Source organism: Magallana gigas, chromosome 2 (assembly GCF_963853765.1).
Source record: "Magallana gigas chromosome 2, xbMagGiga1.1, whole genome shotgun sequence".
NCBI lineage: Eukaryota > Metazoa > Mollusca > Bivalvia > Ostreida > Ostreidae > Magallana > Magallana gigas.
In genome coordinates this window covers 32,028,072-32,051,578 of record NC_088854.1, presented here as the reverse complement: position 1 = coordinate 32,051,578, position 23,507 = coordinate 32,028,072, and the positions used below count along the sequence as shown (strand labels likewise).

The 23,507-nt window shown below is 31.3% G+C and overlaps 1 long non-coding RNA gene across 2 annotated transcripts; it reads right to left on the bottom strand.

The window, feature by feature from the left end:
• Positions 1-2,071: 2,071 nt before the first annotated feature.
• Positions 2,072-22,997, bottom strand: LOC109620815 (uncharacterized). Of its 2 annotated transcripts, none has more exons than XR_010711011.1 (4): positions 22,906-22,997; positions 9,085-10,931; positions 5,456-8,965; positions 2,072-4,030 (listed from the first exon to the last, which is right to left on the bottom strand). It is a non-coding gene; the product is annotated as an uncharacterized lncRNA (long non-coding RNA). The 2 variants fall into 2 exon arrangements; XR_010711010.1 differs by lacking the exon at positions 22,906-22,997 and adding an exon at positions 20,047-20,153 and having other exon boundaries at positions 2,073-4,030.
• Positions 22,998-23,507: the final 510 nt, after the last annotated feature.

The following is a 23,507-nucleotide window of genomic DNA, read 5'->3' as shown; positions in this document are numbered from 1 at the left end:
TACTTTAAATAATTTATTTCATTTTCACACACAGATGTATCCGTAGCACCATCAACCATTACAGACAGAACTCTTGTATTTTTAAAACCATGGACATTGAGCTCCTTTTTATCATTGTAGATATACTCATTGAATCGGCGACATGCCATATCTGTTTGATAACTTGATGGAAAAACCACTCCATTTTTCCTGGAGCTCTAGAACTCTAAGGTAGAGTGTATATGGGAGCTCATTTTTTGCTACAAAATAAGCAGTGTTAAAAACACAGCAAAGTTTCTCCTTTTGGTTTTTGTTTATCCTTTGCACTGTTATGTCACGTGCCCCAACGACAGGTGGCCATAAACCACCGACTTCAATGTTCAAAGATTGACTTGCTCTTTTCCACTTTTCCAGTGTAAGAACAAACAACAGTGCTAGATATTCCGTTCAAGCAATCAATATCAAATCTTCTCTGAGAATTAATGTGAGACTTTCTAGCTTCGTGCTGCTTTATTTAATTGGATTCTAAAATTACCCGTCCAAACCACAAATCGACCCTCTTTTTCATATTTACTGCACGGAATACAAAACATCAAATTATCACCTTGGTCATACTCAACCCCCTTGTAATCTTCTTTCCATTTGGAATAAAACTCTCTTTTCATATTTTTCCTTTGCTATTGCTCTGCTTTTAGCTTCAGATGCATCATTTTCCTTTTTTTCTTCGAGAAACCAAAGTTAAAGATAAAGAAATCGATAATCAACCGATCAGTTGTCGTAAAAACTTGCCACTTGCTCGATTCTATTTTTAATGCCTAGAAAACTACCGAGGTCTGCCGATCGTTTTTGTCGAATAGATACATGTACATAATACAAGGAGGTGTGGTCTTCTGTCTATATCGAACGAATGTCTCGCATATAAGACAGGCATTGCCAGTCTATCTTTACTTAGACTGGTTATGTACGAGAGAGACAGTCAGATAGAGGACCAGTCTAAACTTTCCTTTCAACTATACCGATAACCCTAACTTGTTGAATTTTCATGTATTAAAAGTATGTTGTACAAAACTATAACACTGAGTTTGCTTGAATGACCCATTGAGTGAAATTTTGACACGACCAGTCGGACTACCATTGGGCAATCTTTACTGGCACGGAGCAAACTTTTACTAGACGGACGTGCCTTGTGTTGAGCCCTGTATTTCCCTTTGTTATTTATCAAAGAAGAAATCTTGAATTTCCCCCTTTCATCGATTTTATTTGTACTTGATGGACAGGTATGTTTATTTTCATTTAAAATCACCAAAAAGTAACGGAAGCAATAACTGGAGACAGACTAAAATATTGTTACAATACATGCACGGCCTTAAGTTTACTCAGGGTTTGAGATTTCAAAAAATATTTTTACAAAGTTCAAAATCTGAAGTCAAAAGTTGTTTTGAAAACGCAAAATAACAAGTTCATTAAAAAAATCAATATTGATATCCATGTTTTGTTTATTTGAGGAAGCTATGCTACGATAAAGGTAGAAAAAAATTTGAAACAGAGGAAATTCGGACTAATTTTTTCATTTTCTTATTTTCTCTTGAAAACTTTCTATAGCTATATAGTTACAAAAGTTAAGTTTCTATGTTTTTTTCATATCATTTTATATATTATATTGTTGTATTATATCGTGTTTTATTTTATAACACTGGCTGGCAAGCGATGGAGAAAATCTTTATAATACCTAAAATCAATTCCAGATAGAATATCTTTAAAATATGATCATGAAACTGCACTAATTGCCATTATATATATATATATATATATATATATATATATATATATATATATATATATATATATATATATATATATATATATATATATATATATTAAAGATTGTTGTATCAATTATCTAAACATGTTGTTAAATTCTGTCTTTTTATGTGCTATAAATATAAATTTTGTTGAAATTAATGCATAGTTTTTATCAACACATTTTCACGCGTAGTGAGATGCAAGCGTTTGTAGAATCCATCGAAAAGTTTTAGTTTTAAAACATTTAAACCAGAAACACTATACATATCACTGACAGTCTTAAAAAGATTGGGGATGACCAAATTTCACACCTTTTATTTTCAGATGTTTAAGCTTATTTTTTAGTAATGTGCGTGTACTATAGCTAGTTATTGAACCTTTTGTTTTCTTCCTTCTCCATAAATCTTATAAATCGTTGTATTTCAGAGACTTCCATCAGCTGACTATAAAACGTTTTCCTTTCTTCTTCATCAAGTCGTTCTTTAAGTTTTTTCTTTAGGCTCTTGTTAGTCAATGAGGGGCAGTTAATGGATGAGCAAATTTCTTCATAACGATTCCTAGTACTTAAAATTACATCTTCCACGGCACCATGTCTCCATACAAACATTTTTCGTTGCTCTAATGATGTTGAAATTGTTTCGAAATCTTCATCACAACCAATGAGGTATGAAAGTTCTTTATCAAAGTATTTTGCTTTTAACTTATCTTTATTAACATTACCTATCTCCAAAAAGTCTTGTATTTTACATGTTTGTTTATCAAATTTCACAACTTTGTCTAGATCCCATAAGCATAAGCATGGAACATTGATAAAATAGCAAAATGATTGTATTTTCTTTGTATTTTCACAGCCGCCGACCGGAATAATTTGAGATGTGGTTATATCCTTATAAAGCTCATCTATTCCGATCACTCCCCTCTCTAACAAATTGCATTTGTATTGGGTAAAAATACCTTGCACAACCTCCTTGTCTATTGGTCCTTCCACTAATAAAACTTTGGTTGAAAACAACAACGTTCTCAGTGTTTCAATGTCAGACACTTTGGAGAGTTCCTTATTTTTCCCACAGTTTTTAACAGAACATTCGTAACTGTTTGAGACTGTTTTCTTTCGAAAGAAAACATGCGTTTTGTCGATGGTAATGGTGTCAATAAAATACGGACTATGCGTCACAACAATAATTGTCTTCTTGTGTGATGTTACGTGCATGTGCATCATTGTCTTTAATCGTTCAATCATTTGAGGGTGCATTCCTCGATCAGGATCTTCTAAACAAAGTGTCTGAATGTGTTTGTGCGCTAAGAGTAACGAGGTCAATTTTGCCTCTAAAATCCCTTCAGATGTCTTCAGCAATGGGAATTCTGATTCGTTGTGTTGAACATACAATAGTCCATCTTTTTTTATGAATTTAAATATTTCTGGATATGTAATAAATCGAAATATTTCCCCCTCTAACTGTTCATCAACATCATCTCTATGGTCCTCCGACAACAAAGTCGATATAACTTCTGCTCGGTCACATGCCATCTTGTAGTTGCTTTCCTTGTATTCCTTCTTGATTTTCTCACTTCTTGTCCACTGTACCATTCCAATACCTCTTAAAGGAAGTGTAGACACATATTTGTTTTCGATGGTCTTCCAGCTTGGTTCCTCAGGTAAACAATCTTTTTGAGGATTTGAAGATTTTATCAAATGAAGAAGTTGGATAATGTTAACACTCTCCTTTTCTACAATTGAATGTATTGCCTCTTTATCATCTGCTTCGTGAACCAAACCGCTGTAGGTTGCAATACTTTCTGACGATTTCGAGCGAAGAAAAGTGTCATTTTTTGCTGAATAAATGAAAACTTTGTACATCACATCATTCCCAGGGTCTTTTATAATTCCAGAAATAACTTCATCATATGGAGACAAATTGAATTGACAGAATACATACGCAAATGAGTTATCATCAAAAGAATTAGTTACTGATACATTTATTTCATCTGTCATGCAACGTCGTATTAGTTCTATAACGGTACTTTTTCCACAAAAATTAGCACCTACAAAAATATTTAAAGTGTTCCAACCCGCAGTCACTTGTTTTTCAGCATCACGCCTTTGCTTTTTATTTGCACTTGCATTTGAAGAAGTTGCCTCTTTATGCAAACTTGCCTTACTTTGTTTCACCCTTCGAGTTGTATCAAAATCAATAACAGTTCTGTCTTTGAAATGCACAAAATTTTCCAGAATTATTGATTTTAGCATCTGAAAAAGAAATTTAAGAAAAATATTAATGTTTGACCATTATTTTTTAGTTGTATGGGTGTATTTTAACCAAAATATCAGGAATGATGAAGTCTTGATCTGTTTATCAGAGAGAGAGAGAGAGAGAGAGAGAGAGAGAGAGAGAGAGAGAGAGAGAGTAATGTTGGTGATTGTAGTGCCTACGTACTCAAATTTAAAAATACTAAGATATCGGAGATTTTATAACTTAATTTACTATATGCATTGACTTAAATTGGAATATTCTATCAGACTGACATAAAAATTAATAATATATGTACATAAATATATGTACAAGGTTGACACTTGAAATAAGAAGTAAATTTTAGCGACATGAAAAGGGGGGAATCACAAAATTTTGATTTTAGCATGTTATGAGAAATCTGTTAAGGGGTTTAAAATTCTGTTGTCGAATCTGATGTTTGTCAGAGACATGGAGCCATTGTATAAAACGTAACATTTATTTCGTATGGTTCAATGATACGGATTCAATTTTGACATGTATCGTGGTTCGTTGATTCTAAAGTGGGTATTCTAACATTACATGAACTTTTGCTTAGATATTAAATATAATAAAACTTTTTCTGTAAATGTTCTAGCTAATAAGCTATGCAGATTGTATGGAATCGATATTTCTCCTACCTGATGACTATTAAAGAGACAGAGACAGAATCTATTTTTCTCTCTTATGCTTAATATATATAAACAAACAAAAAAGTGTTTAACTTTTGATTTCCGTTTTTAGGACGTTTCAAAAATTTGATTTACACTCATTATGAGTTAAAGTGCTAAGATTAAGTTTTTGAAAATATTCAGGAAGAGAATAAGAAGTGATCTGGCATATGTACATCGGTACATGTATTTTTAGTATTGGATTGTGTCCGTAATATCACTCATTTACCTATTTTAACAACAGATGTAGCGCATTTTTGTTTAACTTTTTATTGATTCAGTAGTTTACAGGTATATAGTAACCTTGTAACACATTTGTCGCTTAAGCTCGATTTTTTTTTATTTATCAAAATTAATTCAATTTTTATATCTTCAAATTTTTATGAACAAGTACACATAATCTAGTGCATGGTACAAACTACTTAAATTAAATCAGAATGTGTTGAGAATAACGGTCTAAGACATTCCTGTTAGGCGAATTTGGGTTACTTGAATTTTTGAAAATCAAATCTTTGAAATAATAGCATTTGATAGACTTGCTTTATAGCTGAAAAGTTTTTAAAAAACATGAACAGTGCTTGTTTACGTGCTAATTTTGTTAATTTGAAGAGAAAAAAATCATCGATTTAACAACAACAGTCTCCCATAATATGAGAAAAATCAAACTTAATTCTCTTGGCCATCACTGGACACAAAAAGTTACTCAATAGTTGATGAATGAAATAAAAGATTTACCTTTTTCAAGATGCTTATAATTCCTCCTGATTCCGCCTTCTTCCTATTCTCTGTCTGAAACTGTTGGCAGTCACCCAGAAAATCAATACGAAAAAAAAGCTATGGTTACAATCGTATTATTATTATATCACTTAGTTATTGCCATTTATTTTTTTTAGTTCCGTTGTTCATTTTAAACCAATGTCTTATTCAATACACTTCTTAGGAAGATAAGCACTTAAGATTAAAGATTTGATAACGCAGAAATATATGCGCATACTTGCTACAATATAGTATGCTACAGGATCATTTTTTAATTATTTTTTTTCCCATGATTTATTTCTATTATTACCATTCAATACAATAGTTCTATATATAAAGACAAACACATCAAAAAGACATAACACAAACTTTCACTCTCACACCCATTCTAAATGTACATTTACCACAGTTACTAAGGGGTTACTACAGTATATGATGCATGTTAAAATTACATGTTGATATAGATATATGTGTAATGTCCAGTATAGCAAGTAAGCATATGGAGATGATTAAAAATAATTAAACATGAATGTTTGCAATAAGATTCTCAATAGTTTTCCACCTAGTAATAAATTCATCACATCTCATTTTTATTGCAAACAACTTTTTCTCTATCAAATAATATGCCAATATTGATTTCAATAATTCGCTAATATGCAGATCAGAACTTTTCCTTGATTTGTAAAAAATATATTGTTTTGTTAATAATATCAAAATATTAACAATATCATTTTTTTCTCTTGTATAGCCAAATATTACTTCACTTAATGAGAAGTTTATATCAAAATGACAATAAAATGATAAAAATGCTCTAATCGCACCCATAATTGTTTACTCTTATGACAATAAAAAAACAAATGTTCAATTGACTCAGGTTCTTTTGTACCATCTAATAATATTTGGACCAAAATTGAAAAATTTAAGTGCTTTGAACATAAAAGACCATGATATCGAGTCGAAAGCTTTTTCAAAATCAATAAGTAATATCATTCCAGGAATTTGCCTTATTTTTGTTTCATTAATAATATCATAAACAAAACGGGTGTTTTCTCCAATAAACCTACCCTTTAAAAAACCCTTTTGATTTTCATTTATAATGTAGTCTAGTATTTGTTTTAGTCTGTTTGCGATACATGCTGATATTAGTTTATAAGATACATTTAAAAGTGATATTGGTCTCCAATGTTTTAAATATTCTCTACATTTATCTTCTTTTGGCAAGATAGCTATTATTCCTAGTTTCTGAGTTGTTGATAGTAGTCCCTTTCCAAAGCCTTCATTAGCTGACATTAACCAGAAGTGGCATATATCTTTCCAGAAAAATTAAAAAAATTCGGCGGTAAAGCCATCTGAACCTGGTGATTAATCGTTTTTCATATTTTTTAGAGCTTCTAAGGCTTCTGAATAGGTTATTTTTCCTTCTAGTTTTTCACGCATATTACTATCAAGTATATTTACCAAGCTTTTATCTATAATTTCTTCTATATCAACATCATTCAAGTCATTATCTTTATTGCTATATAAGGTTTGATAAAAGTATTTAATTTCATTAAGTATTTCTTGTTAATTTGTGATTAAAACTCCACTGTCATTGGCAATTTTGGATATTGTTTTGTTTATATAATTTCGTTTTTCAAGTGCAAGAAAATGATTAGTAGGCTTTTCGCCCTCTTCAATCCATTTAGCACGAGCTCTTACCATTAAACCTTTCATGTGTTCTTTTCTGATTAATTCTAACTCATTTTGAAAAAAGAATAAGTTCATCATTATTAGTTTCATATTCATTATTTCTTATAGTATTCATCTTTTCTTCTATTTCTATTTGCTTGTTTACTCTATTTCTTTTTTTTTCTCGAGCTGTACTCAATTGTATATCCTCTAATATGGAGTAAGATTTGCTCAAAGAAGGACTGGTAATCAATAGTTAGAGATAACAGGGCATCAGATATTTGTTCTATAGCTTCCAGTGAGTCTGATTTTTCTGCATACTGATGTTTTTGAGAAACAATAACTTTTTTCACCCCAACTACATATTCTTTATCTTTCAACAGAGAATTATTAAATTTCCAAAATCCCTTCCCTCTGACAAAATGTGAGAAAACAATATCAAAAAGTTTTTAATTATTGATTAGATTGGTTAATCCATTGATGAAGATGCGGTGTTGCATTCCATGTGCAAATAAGGGGATGACTGTTGTGAACGATATTGTTCCAGTTCGTGTATATCTTTTTCCGGTTTTCACTTTTGTACTATTTTCTTTTTTTAAAGCATATGATTAATGTTTTACCCAGATCTATAAATAGCCGATTAATAATAGTTAATTGAAGAGCTATAGTTAATCATTTGCAAACATATCTCCACAGTATAATGGCATGTTCTTTTATTTGTCTTCATCGCAGCGAGCTTAAATTGTAAAACATGTGACAAAAGAATCAGTTATTAAAATCTTCTTTAATCAATTGTTTTTCTGATATTCATTTGATTTGCGAAATCCTTGTAAAATACCGTGATAAAGTAAATAGTAAAGACAATTTACAGACAAATCACTGTCGAAAAGCTGTGACCAGTCTCGTTTATGATAACCGATTAATCATAGATTAACGACTATGAAATATAATTTTAAACTAAAAAAAATAATAGGATGACACAAATTAAATCAAATAAAAAAATAAATATTTTGATGATAAAATTTGTGTTCAGCCCTCACAAACCAACTAAACATAGGAAAACATTGACACAGGGAGATAAAACAAACGATGTAGATAAAAATTGATATCTGTATTCCAAGGTTTAAAGTCATACTCATTGCAAAGAATAGGTAAAAGTAATTAAACCGTTACGATATCTAGCTAGATTAAAATGATTAAAATATATATTTGAAAAGTGGGCTATATGAAAACGAATACGTTACTATTTGAAAAATCAGCCACAATGGTTCTAGGTGATCTTGACAGATGCATTGACAATTCAAATTAAACGACACTTAATGTTACAACAGTCTCTCAAAATAACGTAAATAAGATGTCAATACCTTGCATTTTTTATGCATGTTTCATTTAGGAAATAAACGGCAAATTAAAAAGTTCACCAGGATATGACTTTGTTTGGTCAAATGATCAAATCCTGTGACGCCCGAAGGGCTTCTAAGAAGATTTGATCGCCCTCGCCCCAACAGTTGCAACGTAAAACATATTAAAAGGAAGAATATTTTCAAATGTAAATATTAACAAGTATTTTTTGCTGTACGACAATAAAAAATAAAACCGTGATTGTCTTCGGACCTTCGGAAAATTAATAATTAGTGCAGACACCAATCATTTTCCTGTTATTTAAGCCGATTTGCACAATAGTATATCCATTTAAATTCCACATTCAAATAGAGCTCACATGCTTTGATGCAGAAAGGTAGACACAACACATTTTGCATTTCTTCTTATTTTCCTTTCTTGAATCACTGCCGCCTTCTGTCTGAAAATGTGGCAGGTTAGCTGTAAAGAAAATTAGACCAATTAGTTCATTTCAAACTGCAATCTTTTAGGCATAAAATTCACCAAAAAATCTTAAACACTAGTACTTAACTTTAACCAAAAGCTATTAAATAGTTTACCGAATCAAAAGTTTCATGCTCTCCCTTGTCTTTAAAAAACTGATAAATCTCTTTATTTCACTGAGTTCCATCAGCCGATCATAAAACGTTTGTCTGTCGTTTTCATTATGTATTAGCTTCAATTGTTTCTTTAGATTCTTTGGTTCTGATTCACCAAGAAAAGTAGTTTCTTTTTCTTTATCCTTTTTAAAAGTTTCAAGAATTGCATCTTCTATTGCACCGTATCTCCAAATGAATATGTTTTTTGACTCCAAAGACTTTGAAACTGTATCAAAATCTTTATCACAATTGACAAAAGTAGAAATTTCTATTCCATCATATTTATCTTTCAGTTTTGTAAAATCTATTTCATCTGTGCCCTTAATGTTCACAATTTGATTCGTCTTTTTAGTTTTTTGCACAACGGTGTCGAGATCACATACACAGCAACAGGGTAGATTGATTAATTTGCAAAATTCTAGTGCTTTTTTTGCAATGCCAAATCCACCGAGAGGAATAATTTGATATGTAGTTATGTCCCTCCAAAAATAATTCGTATTTTTCCTTCTCCTCGCTAGCATGCTGCTTTTGTATTTGGTGAAAATGCCTTGTACAACTTCTCTGTCAGTTACTCCTTCTACCAACAAAACTTTGGTTGCAAACAACAAAACCCTTAGTGTTTCAATGTTGGACACACTTGACAGAATATCACTTTGCAAAGTATTTGTCACGGAACAAGTATAATCAGCTTTTTTTGTCATCTGTCGAGAGAAAATATGCGTTTTGTCAATCGTAATGGGATCAATAAAATAGGGACTGTGTGTTACAACAACTATTGTCTTGTTATATGCTGCTCTGTGTCTGTGCAACATTGTTTTCAACCGCTCAATCATTTGAGGGTGCATGCCTCGATCTGGATCTTCCAGACAAAGTGTATGAAAGTCTTTGTGCGCCAGGAGCAAAGAGGTTAGTTTTGCCTCTAGTATTCCTTCAGATGTCTTCAACAAAGGGAATACCGATTTTTTATGTTCAACAGAAATACACCCATTTCTTTCATGAAAATGAAATACTTCAGGATATGTTATAAATTGAAAAATCTCTCTCTCAAGCTTTTCATCAATATCATTTTTATGTTTTTCCGATAACAATGTTGATAACACCTCTGCTCGTTCACACGCCACGCCGTAATTCCTTTCCTTTTCTCCAATCTTTTTACTTCTAGTCCACTGCACGCTTCCTATTCCTCTCATTGGAAAAGTGGCAACATATTTTTTTTCAATAGTTTTCCAGCTTGGCTCATCTTCTAGAATTACGTTTAATTGAGCCTCCTTAATCAAATTGAGAAGATGGTTTATATGAGTCATATTACCAGCAGCTGGGGCTTGAAAAAGCAAATTGATTGCTTGCATAGTAGTATTATCTGCTTGAACCAAACCATTATAGGCACTTCTAGAGCTGTCTGAAGACTTGGAGCGCATAAAAAGTCCACTTTCATCGGCGAAAATGAAAAATTTGTACTCATACCGTGGTTCATTGATTATCCCAGAAATAACATTGCCATACGAATTCAAACTGAATTGGCAAAGTGCATATGCAACCGATTTTTTATTATATGAACTTGTTACAGAAACATTAATTTCGTTAGTCATACATCTTCTTATTAACTCTAACACGGTGCTTTTCCCACAAAAATTAGCTCCAACAAAGATATTTAGAGCATGACAACCATCCAGGCATTTCTCGTCAGTTCCCGGATTTTGATTTGGAATTCTGTTTGTAGTTGTTGCATCCTCATTTTGAGTAGTAAACTTAATGGTTGTTTTGTCTTTGAAATGGACGAAATTTTCAAAAACAATTGATTTCAGCATCTACAATGGTTAAATTAAAATGTAAGAAAAAGTATAAATGACTTGCAATTTGAATACCATAAATTAAAGGCATGATTCTATAGTAAGTTATTCCAATGATTAATTGCGAGTGTAATGGCAAATGTAAAGGAAAAAGGATTGGCCAGCCTTTAAGGACATGTGAACCTGACATGAAACTAATTGAATATTTGAAAAAATTGTTTAAACAGACTCTAATCCATTTGTTTTTGTTAAAAAAAACATTTTACGCATATGTTCGTGAGTTCGTTTCCATGGCAACGACCTTTAAACTTACCCATGTTCAAAAAATTAGAACGAGACAAAAAACCTTAAATGCAAATTTAAAATGTCATTAAAGACATATTTACAATTAACTAGAATACTTTTCTCACCAAAATATTATAAAGATTAATAAAATACTCTATTTATCTAAAAATGGATTATAAGAATTCCTTTTATTTAATCCGCTATTTTAGTTTGAATTTCCTCTGACCACTAAAAAAGTGACATTTTTTGACGTGACCCGAGCTAGAAAAATTGCAAAAAATACAATTTCCTATAATTACACTCTTATTTTTTTTATGTAATTTTGAAGAAATGATAAATAGCAAAAAATTAGTAATCAATAATTGGCATGTTCGTGAATTAGAAAAAAAGATAATAACGTCTGAATTTCCTCTGACCTCTATTGAAATAGATGCTACAAACCCTACATGCTGTTAAAAAAAGACGTATAATACAGTTTTAAATGGCGATTTCTTTCAACTAGTTATACTGTGAACCTGCATAAGTTCTTGTCGAACAAAATTAAAGGAGTTGTGTTGTAAATACTACAACTAATTGAATTAAAAAGGTTGAAAATCCGAATTTCCTCTGATCTGACTTTTACAAAAAATCACTCTGCGCGCTTCATGAAAGTCAACACTGCCATAAATGGTAGTATTTCTAAAAACCAATCATATAAAGAGAAAATGATTCTTTAATTTAACAATTTTTTCACTTCCTAAAGAGTTTATTTTAATGGTAATTAACAGAGTGTAATAGTTGTGCATCTGATATAATCAAGAAACTCTAGTCTCTGTACACAAAAAAGAAAAACATGCATGAAAACTTTAATACACAAAATCTTTATTAAGCCTTTGTTAATAGATTTAAAATACAATCAAACCAAATAAATCACAGGTTTCATAAAAATCATATACTGATTGTAATTAATTTGAATTTCATCTATCAATCTTTAAAAGTTTTGTCTGATTTGTAAGGTATTGCATTAAAATGGGTGTCGGAGAATCTTTCAAATGATTACAGGTATAAAATGAAATTTGATACTTAATCATGATAATTCTTTAAATCATATTATCTGATTGGACTAAACAACACTGCAGATTCTGAAATGATTTATGATTTGTCCTTATGTATATACATGATTGATTCCTTTGAACTTTGAACCCTTCCTTGGTCCCCATATTGGTCTTAATGCTATTTATAATGTATGATTGAGACTTTATCAGAATGATTATGCAGGGTAATATATTACAATGGTTCAGCCTCAATTTGAACTAAAATATAGAAAATGTGGAAGGCCACACCAATTAAATTTCTTTTTTATCGGATCCTGCATGCTCGTGTTTAAAGAAAACTTTACAAATCATATCACTATGGACCGCCTCAAAATTTGGCTACAAAAAATAATAATCTTATTATTTTATCGCTAGCCCGCTTGTACCCTTTTCCACTTAATGTCCGACAAGCAAGAAATTATATTGGTGTGGCCTAACTAGGATATGTATATTTTTTTCAAGCAAAAATGATAAAAATATAGATAAGGATAAGTTAAATATAACAAAAATATTCTTATTCACAAAAATCATTTCAAAAAATATTTAAAATAAAAATTTTACTCAACCATACATTCATAACTCATTCAAAAACTCTGTAATTTAAGAGGACTGATATTTTCTGTGAGGCTTGTTGTATATAAGTGTCACAATGATGATCTCAACTTGATCTACATCAGTAACCTCATCAGGGTTATAAAATAAAACAGACTTCATACAGATAAATGGATGGACAGACAGACACTAATAGACAGAAATGATGATTTGATATACTATGCAATCATCAAATTAAACATAATTATAAACATAAGACATATATTTTAAAAACCAGTTTCTCCACATGAACAGAATATACCGTAGCCATTACAAACTTCATTACTGCACTTGGTCAGTATAAACACCTTTTGAATTGATATCTATCAATTGTATTTCTTATAGCATATGCATTATCATAATATATATGCTTTTACAATACTAATTCTTAATTGTATGCATTATATGTCCAAATTATTCATGACTTTTGGAGTTTCAGAAATGGTTTTAAAATCCAAGTAAATGTAATAAATCATAAATGGTAGATTATCACTGGTTTGGTCCAGTTTCATGTTTCAGGATATGTTGTGCTGCTTATTAATTGTCTTAATATTATATCATAAATGTTGAAATAAATAGTCATCCTTAAATTACCAAATAAATGATCCAGGGCATCAATCGGGAAAGGCTTTATCAGGATGAACATAACAGAGACAATAATCTGATTATCAGCTCTTCTCTTCATCACTCATGGTTTCAGTTCTTTACATTAGTCTTATATTTTTCCGCATTGTGTCTTGTATTAGGAATGACCTCGTTAACACATACCAGTGATGTTCTCATCTCTTGGAGGTTTGAAAAGTCTGTATTAAAAAAAAAACTGATATTACTGGTACTATTACTTATAACATATAAGAAGGAGTTATATGAAAGGATGATTTTAAGAAATATATAAAATTCATATAGGCATATCATGAAAGTGTATGCAACATAGACAGACAGAACCTTATATAAATGGATTATTCTATATAAAAATTTGATATCAGGTGAAACTTGTCAACATTTTATTCTAATCTTGAAAATTTATATTAATGTTACTTAACTTGACAATTTCATATCTTATATAACTGTGTGTATTTAGAAATCTTGCGTTTTAATGATTTGAAAATAATGGGAAAAAAATAAGAATTTGTAACAATAATGAACCCAGCACATGAAATCTAAATATGATGTGAGCAATTCTATCAACCGATAAACCATGAAGTGAGTATACTAATTTTTCCTTCAACTGTACTTTGATTTTTACAGTTCAATAAAGGTGAATATCAGTCAGCTGTTCAAATGTTTTCACAATACAGAGAATCAACTTTATCAGTTATTGATAGTGAATAAAAGATTAATTCTTCATGTTATGAACTATACTGGCGTGCGACCAGTTCTCGCCGAGTACCATTTCTAGCCAGTACATTGTGACGTCATTTTATCAACACATAAAATTATAGACGAAAAATGACGTCACAATGTACTGGCGAGAAATGGTACTCGGCGAGAACTGGTCGCACGCCAGTATGTGCTTCAAAAAATCATCAATACAAACATATAACCTATTCCTTACAAATATACTGTTCAAGCTAATGTGCATGAAAGTGTTAGACTAAAAATATTTTGTGAGTAAATGTTGGTAAATAAGCTTGTCATATGCTAGAGTAAACTCAGGGCCCACTATGCGGTCAACCTTACCATTTATCATCAGATGGTTAATTTCATTTAAGAAAATTCGAACTAAAATTGTGATTATTTTAATTACAAACACTGACTGAATTAACAATGAATAATTTTTATGTTTGAACAAATTGGGATTATTGTGTAGCTATTCTGCATATAGGCTAGGCGATATTGTTTTCACGTGGATAATATACGAGCATAATAATCTGTAACGTTAACATAATACAATATAGCACATGTCATGATAAGACACCTACCATGCTTACTGCTTGCAAATGGAAGGTTTAGATCACAGGGAACTGGTGTATGGTCTCGTCCTTTTTTCCATTCCCTTTTTATGACACCCGACATCAGTTTGTGTTCGCAATGTTCGTCATACACTAATAATATCCGTCAGTTTTTGTCATTCCGACTTGTTGTTTACATCGAGATTTGGGAAATTACCGGAAATCGGCGCAAGTATGTCGTAAACTTTAAGTTTGTAAATGATTAAAAAAGTAAAACCTTTTGATGTAAATGTTGATATAAGTTATATTTTATGCAAATTCATAAACTTACACATTTTATATCACTGTTTTAAACCTTAAATTAAGCAAATAAACCGTCGATGTGAAATACGATTGCTTGTCGCCAGACGACAGTTCGCGTTGCGCAATGAACTTGTTTTTGTCAGGTTCACATATCCTTAAAGTGTACATTTAGGGTTAAAAAATATATGCACAGCAAATTAATTTGTTCTTGACATATTTCCCATTATATATTATACATTTTTTTACCTAACAAATGAAAAACACAACACTTTAAAATGATAATATACTTAACAGTATAAACTTATTAACTGCTTAATAGTCTTCCTTGACTTTATGGATTTTTAAGCCTTAGTGACTTTATGGATTTTTAGGAAATATTTTCAAGTTTCAAATTTTCAAAAAAAACCTATTGTTACGAAGTTTAAAGTCAACAACCCAAATTAACAAAGTTATAAAACATATTATTGATTTTGATATCGATATTCATGTTTTGATTATTTCAAACAAATGTGCAATTACAATTTAACCGGAGGGGACTGTAGTTTCCACTGCACCCGTCAGTCCGTCTGTCCGTCCGTCTGTCCCACTTCAGTTTTCCACACTTTTGATCTTTATGCGAATTTATGCGTTTAACGAATAATATGAAACTTGCTGAACAACTTCAACATGTTGAACAACAGATCAAGTTTACACTTTTGTAGCGTCTGGTTGACATATTTTCGAGAAAGTTATTTTTTATATTCCAATTTTTTAATGTTCGGGTTCGTTATCAGGTTCGGTTTGTACTAAAGTACTGAATAGCATGGCCAGTATGTGTTCAGTATCATTATTTTTATAATTTCTATCGTTTAAATGCGTATGCAAAATTTGATGTTAAGTATGTGTATGATAACAGACAATGCAAAAGTTTTCCGGTCAATTAAGCCATATTTCAATGAAAAAAGGATGTAGGCTACAACATTTTTTTTTTACAAAACAAACGTCACAAAACGTGTATTGCGTTATTGCGCCTTATATTAAAATTTGCCGCCGTCGTTGAAGCGGGGATGACATGTTTTACGACTTTGACCTCGCGTTCAATAAAAGTCATAATGTTTTGGCAAATCAAAAATAAACCTGTGTACTATTATTTCTGAAGTTTGTTTTGTGTACAATTGATATGTAACATGCGGGTTGAATAAAACCAAACATTCGGGGGACGAACCCAAACGGTTCCCTTTTCTAAACATTCTCAAGAAGCATATTGTTGGTTTGTTTTTGAATGCCCCTAAAGATATCATTTTTCATTGTTTACTTTGAATATTTCCTAGTTTTGAAAAGAGACCGATATTGCTGGTGTAAATAGGCGAGAGTCTATAACTTTCTTAGATAATTAGTTTGTATGGCAAATTATTTGATACTGTAATAGCAAAAAATTGTCGGACCAGCTTTAAAAACGGTAAAATAAATTTTGACCAAAATCGTGACCTCGATAACAGCTACATGTATATGTGTAAACTTCTATGTTCTTTAGCATGTCATTACAAACTCTTTATCATCGAAAAAGCATTGTCTTAAAAAAGTAAAAGATGAATAGTTTAAATTCAATAGTTTAAAGTTAGATTAACTGTGATGAAACCTAGCACGTTTGTATGTTGGGCTAATTGTGCTACATGTATAAATATTTCTTGAGCAATTTTGTAATTAACAACTTTGTAATTCCGGAATTGTAACACTTTTGCGCTTCGGCATCGTCATTTGTACGGCTATACCATCACATGAGGAAAATATGCAATAAAGAATCATCTTTGTGCCTATACAATGTAGTTCTTTTGGCAACCGCAGGCCTTGCGCCGTGTTTACTTAGATACATTTTCGTTTTCAATTTATTTTATTGGTTCGAAATAGTAAACCCATGTTTCATCACCAGTAACACTATTTGCATCCAGGAAATATGCTTTGCATTTGCTTAGCGGTTTTTCCTCGTAGCCGTTTTAGATCATCTGTCAATCCCTCGGACAGAAATATTTCGTACTTTAAAAATACGCTTCAAATGAAATGCATCCTTAAAAGCGATATGCCAACAGCTGTGGTAATACCACAAATTGTGTAAATGCCGTCACTTTCAATTATCTTCCTGACTTTTGAAACATTTGCCACGCCTGATGCAGTCACAGATTTAGCTACATCTTTTACGATCTCTGTGCCGGTCAAAAAGAAATTGGGCGCACAAAATTGTAAGTTTGCAGGAATCATCGACACGAATCATTTGGGATTTAAATGTCTATAACTTTAAAATGCTATGATTGTACAAGTTTGAACAAAAATTGATTACTCAAACTATATTATGTTGAGAGTTGAAGTACATGTCTATTCCGGTGCTATTAAAACTCACAAGCTTTCTAAAAAGGGCAATGAGGAGTAAATCGATACATAGTTATATTGGCAATGTAAAAATGCATATATATGTTTTAATTCACTTATATTGTATATCAAAATAAACTAGTAATAAGAACAGAAAGTAGTCTTCATACGACAAAAATCAATAACGACTTATCAAAATATACGGGTATTCTATTATAATAATTCGCATAATGTTATATCAACATACATTAAAAAAATGATTTGAACCCAAAACAGTGCGTGGTTCTATTCACTTATCCAAAACGAAACCAGTGAGCCATGCGAGACATCTTTTAAAATGTGTGGTATAAAGTAGTGATTGAAACAACATTGTCATATCTCTGAACTTTGTATTATATTCTCCAAAAAATATTTTGAAAAAGTACATATTAATTAGTCATCTCTGGGTCTTATCTCCATGTTTATTTTTTAAAAAGCGACATTTTTAATGTTGAAATACTTCATCTTTAAAAGCTATTTTTTGGTTAAATATTGTAAAATTTGAAAATTCTAAACCGGTAAAAGTTTTTCAATTATATAATAGTTTAATCCACATTAATATCGACAGATGTCCCATACCACCATAACTTCTCAAATGTTTTGTGCTGCGCCAGTTGTGCTAAAAGGATATGATATTGTCTAGTATTTTATCTGTAAAGCTCTGTTTGAAATTTGTTCGTTGTGTTGGTCATTTTAACATGGATAAAGTTTTCTCGTCTTGATCATGTGTTCTAATCTTGTTGAGTATAAAAATCAAATAACATTTAGTGTATTTGAATATAACCTGTCGTTAAAACCTTATTACGCAAATAGTAAAAAGTGCCTAACATTAAATATCAACAAAGATACTTTATTTAGGTCGTTCATTGTTACCCAGGAAAATATCTAAGTGAAAAATAAGCGAGAATAATGCATCGATTTAAGTGTGATTTTTTTATTATATTTTCATGCGAAATACTGAAATCTGATTGGTTTAGACGCAGTTGATAATCCGTTCTATTACCCTCCGAGTTAGCAACACACTTGGCATCGGGTAACACAACGAATTGTTACATGCGCGTTAATTATGAGCGTACGGTTTGCCGTAAAATACACGTCATTTTCATATAAAAGCAGTAAATTTTCTCTAAAATTAAGACATTCAGTATAATAAAATAAATAGTGCCTGTTTGAGATAGTAACAGTTGAAATTGACACCCTGAGAAAACCATTGTCAACCGATAAACCTTTAAGATTTGACCCAGTTCCTTCGTATGTTGCACCATTTTGTAACTTAATTTTTTGTTAGTTTTTTAAACTTCAACTATGCACATTTTTACTTGATAGTTTCATAATTCTTCATTTGTTTCTTCATCCTTGGATATAGAACAACTGACATGTTACAAATCGACAAATGTAAAGTCTGCAAGTTTGTCGAATTTTGACATGACCTAATATGGCAAATGCTCGCTGCGGGAAAAGGCCTGTCGAATTTGACTTGAAGGGGAAGACATAATATTAAATTAAGAATTTAAACGGAAACCTGCAGACCCTGAAACGTACTACTACAATACACGCTCCCTAAACGGTTTACACGAAACGCTTTTGGATTCACACATTTTAATTCCGCGCAGTAGATTTGAAATTAGCTCATTGCTTAAAGCTGCTTGGTCCGATTTTATATCAAATTTTATGCACGCTTTTAAACGATGGCTATGCTTAGTATATGTATAATAATAGACAGTGCAGTAGTTTTACCCGTCAATTATGCCAAATTTCAATGAAGAAAAATATGTACAAAAGTTGCTAACAAAACAAACGACATTAAAAGGTACCGCGTTATTTCGCCTCATGTTAAAGTTCACCCCTGACGATGAGACGGGTATGGTTGTATTACGACTTTGACATCGCTTTAAATAAAGGTCGAAATGATCAGACAAATTACAAATAAACATGCGTACGTTTTGTTCGCTAATATTTCCAAAGTCTGCTTTCTTTACAATCGATGCATAGCATGCGGGTTGAATAACCCCAATCATTCGGGGGACGAAACCAAGCGGTTTCCTTTTCTAAACATTCCCGTGATGCATTTTGGTTTGTTTTTTCGTTTGCCCAAAGAGAAATTATTCTATTTACTTTGAATATTTCTAACTTTGAAAGGAGCCTGATTTTGCTGGTGTAAATAGCAGAAAGTCCATAACTTTCTAAGATAAATGATTTGTATGGAAAAAAAATACAGACTGTAATTACAAAAAAATCGGACCAAGCAGCTTTAAAGCAGTCACTATAACCAAAAAAAGAAAATCCCTATATCTGAATATACACTTTTATAGTACTACAAATTAGAATGATTTAAAAAAAACTCTCATTAACAGAAAGTTCAAAATTTAATATTTAAAAAAGAATCTACACTTCGAAAGAGTGGAAAACGGAAAATGATAAAGCGCTAGAAGAAGGTTGAACGTCTAATTAAGCCAAAAATTCTTAACATTGGTTTAAACAATTTTCTTTAAAAGAGTATATAAATAAATCACACTTATTCAGTTGCGTAAAAATGTTCAACTACTTTCGGTAATTATTCATTGCAATGAAATTTACAAATGTACTTATCATTTTAGAGAAACTTACGATTGAGTCAATTTATTCTTCTTTACTTCTCTCTGCAGCGGTTGTCAAAACCGCAGAAAATTGATCTATTTAAACTTGTGCATTGCTTTCGGTTTTATACTTTACCCAATTCGCTGAATAATATTTATCTAGCAATGTTCTTTATTTTAAGGTATATCATTATCGGAATGTTAACAACAAAACACTTAGCAGTTTAAGTAAACATGAGTTCACCTTCGTTATCTATATTACATAAGTAGTTACTATTCTTTCGCATTTGTGTAAAGAGCAGCACATCATGTGAGAGATTAAGGTGTTATGCAGTTATCGATTGTCACTATCTTTATGTTCCAGTATCATAACAGTCTCCTATCTTTTTGAAATACATATTATGCAACACGTAGGCAAACTGTTTGTTTTGTGAGAGATAATGTTGATCGACAGTTATCGAATATCACTATATATGTGTTCTAGTATCACGACAGACACATATCGTTTTGATTATATATACATGTATTATGCAACACGTAGGCAAACTATTTGTTTTGATGTGTAACACAAACAGAAATATGTTTATCTGTTTATGATATCATACTACTAAGTATTTAAATTAACAAAATTAGAAACTAGAAAGAGCGCAGAGTACATCCGGAATTCACCGATATTTTAGCTAACTGAAGGACGCTCGGTGGTCAACAAGTTCATCTGATTTACCTTAAATTGTTACAAATGATTTGTATAGCTTTAAACTTTAATCAATAAATAGTAATATTTGTGAATGTTTCCTTTTATCTTTTTAATTTAATAAATACATGTAGCACAAACTGTTGGGCAATATGTTATTATAAGTAGTTCAAATGAGACGGGTCCATCATTATTTATCAAACAAAATAGGTACATGCTATGCACTGTTGTACATGTGACTTAAATGTTGAATATGTAATATCATTTTAAGGAACAGATGGTGTAGCTTGTTATGTACCTTATATTGATTTCAAAATAATATATATTCACTAAAACTTGTTTTGTCAATGGGAATGACTCTGTGCCCTTTTAATATCATATACAACTTGTATCAATTTAAATTGCATTGTGTTTTTTAAAAAGAAGTCACGGATACAGGCACGTATTCAAGTTTACAATACAGAAATATGTAAAGCAATATGAAATTTAATTGTAAAAAGTTGATATTTGATAGTTGTGTATGTAATTTAAACCTGTTAATAAAGGCATTACATGGAATAAAAGATAGATTTTTGTACTCTAAATGATGAAACACTATATAAGACATTTCGAATATAAGTTGTACATGCAGGGTGATATTTAATTTATGGTGTTTTTCGAATTACGTACAAAGAACAAAAGAATGTAAAGCTGTATTAACTTTTTCAAAGAAGCAGCTATTGTTAAGATAGGCACGGAAATTAAAGTATTTCTACAAAGATATGTGTATTTTAAAAGTGCATTGTTACTCTCATGTCAAATACTGAAATCTAATTGGTTTAGACGCAGTTGGTAATCTGTTCTATTACCCTCAGCGTTAGCAACACATTTGGCAACGGTTAACACATGGAACTGTTACATGCGCGTAAACTGTGCGCGTACGGTTCGCCGCAGAATTCACTTCATTTCTATAAAAAAGCAGTAAAATTTCCTTCGCTTCGCGTCGGACAATGGTTGTTTAGGGGTGTCAATTTCAACAGTTACCCCCCCCCCCCCCCCCCTCACAAACAGGCACTATTTACATTGTATATAATAATATATTTTTTTCATGTTTTTTTATTAATATTTTGTGTTGCATTCCACATTTTAAACTGTAAAAAAATTACACCAATGGAATGATGTAACTTAATTCAAGAGTTATTTTACCAGGTAGTAGTTCTATACTTTCACATTAGAAACAAGTTGGGAGTGGAGGGGGTCTATATATTGGTAGTGTTTTGTACAGGCATTGATATATGAAAATATGAAATTCTCATTTTTGAGCATTGGCCATTCAGTCACTTTGTTTTATTTAGATGATTTCTCAACACAAATTATGACATTTTTGTTGACTTCTGTAATAGGGGTTATGTTGCTCTATGGGTCTTATGGTACGACTGATTTTGGACATAATTATAACAATGCTTTCATATTGTCCCCTAAGAATGGGTAGATGAGGAAAATGATTGCATGGCGGAGATGAACAACGGTTCACTTTACAAACATTGTGAATAATGAAAATGTTATATGAGATACAATAGGCAACAGGGATTAGGAGTTTTCAAGTAAAAAAGAGGTTCACCGCAACAAGTTGTTACCTCTTGTCTATTACGGTACAATGTCAGTAATAGTTTATGTTGGATTATCATTATAATCACAAAATCATCAGTTTAGATTACAATATATATTTATATTGCTGGAATATTAACTGTAGGAACTAATTCCCCGAAACGGGGCGTGTCCCGATTTTTTAATCAATTGGGTGATTTCATTCATCTTGACTAGTGTATAATTTGCGTGTCTAACCTTTAAGGTGGTATGGGACATCTGTCAAGATTAAAGTGGATTAAAGAACATTACAATTGACATACTCTCACACGTTTAGAATTTACAAATTTTACAACATTTAAACCAAAAGATACCTTTTAAAATTATTTTGAGAGTTAAACTTTGTAAAACCCCTTGTGGAATTCGAACTGATGACGTACAGATTTGTAGTTAACCCTCTCATCCACTGCACTACGCTGTTAGGTGACAATATTGGGAATAAACTACTTATACAATTACACTTGGTTTTATTGTTTATTTCGATAAACACTACGTCAAAACATGGATGGTTCAATACCACCTTAAACACCATTCAATTTGAACGTGAAAATCATTAATCTTGCAACTTACGTTTTGTTTTACTTTCCAGCATGCAATTGATGATATTTTAATCCGTCGACTTTCGGTATGTTAAAAGCATAATGTTGAGAGTAAACCTATTTGGTTAAAGGAAGTAAAAGCATTAAAAAGTTCCTTTTTTGTTGATTATGTAATGTAAAACATTCCATTGTAAAGAATTTTTCACGAGAAAATATACCGATATTTGATATAAGTTTCACATTAAATATACTTATAGGGCGAACAAAACGATTACAGTGTCAATTTCGCTCCGTATATGAAGCTGAATGTTAAAGAAATTGTCATTTAATCATATTCCTGCTGAATGTTAGATATTGTAAAAGCTTACTTTACAATTGTTTTTTAAAAACAGAAGTGAACAATGACCATAAATTTTGTGATTTTGGAAATTAACAATTTTCAGTATGGATATAGTCCGCGCCGCGTTTAACGAGATCATCAAATTAGTGTTAAAGTAGGATATCGATCATTTTCAAAATTGAAGTTTACTGAAATGAAGTGGCAGTACACCCAGAATATATGCAATAAAACAGAAGAAAAGCTGAATTCTTCGTGAGATTAAATCGAAAATGGCTGCTGAATAGTGGGATAAC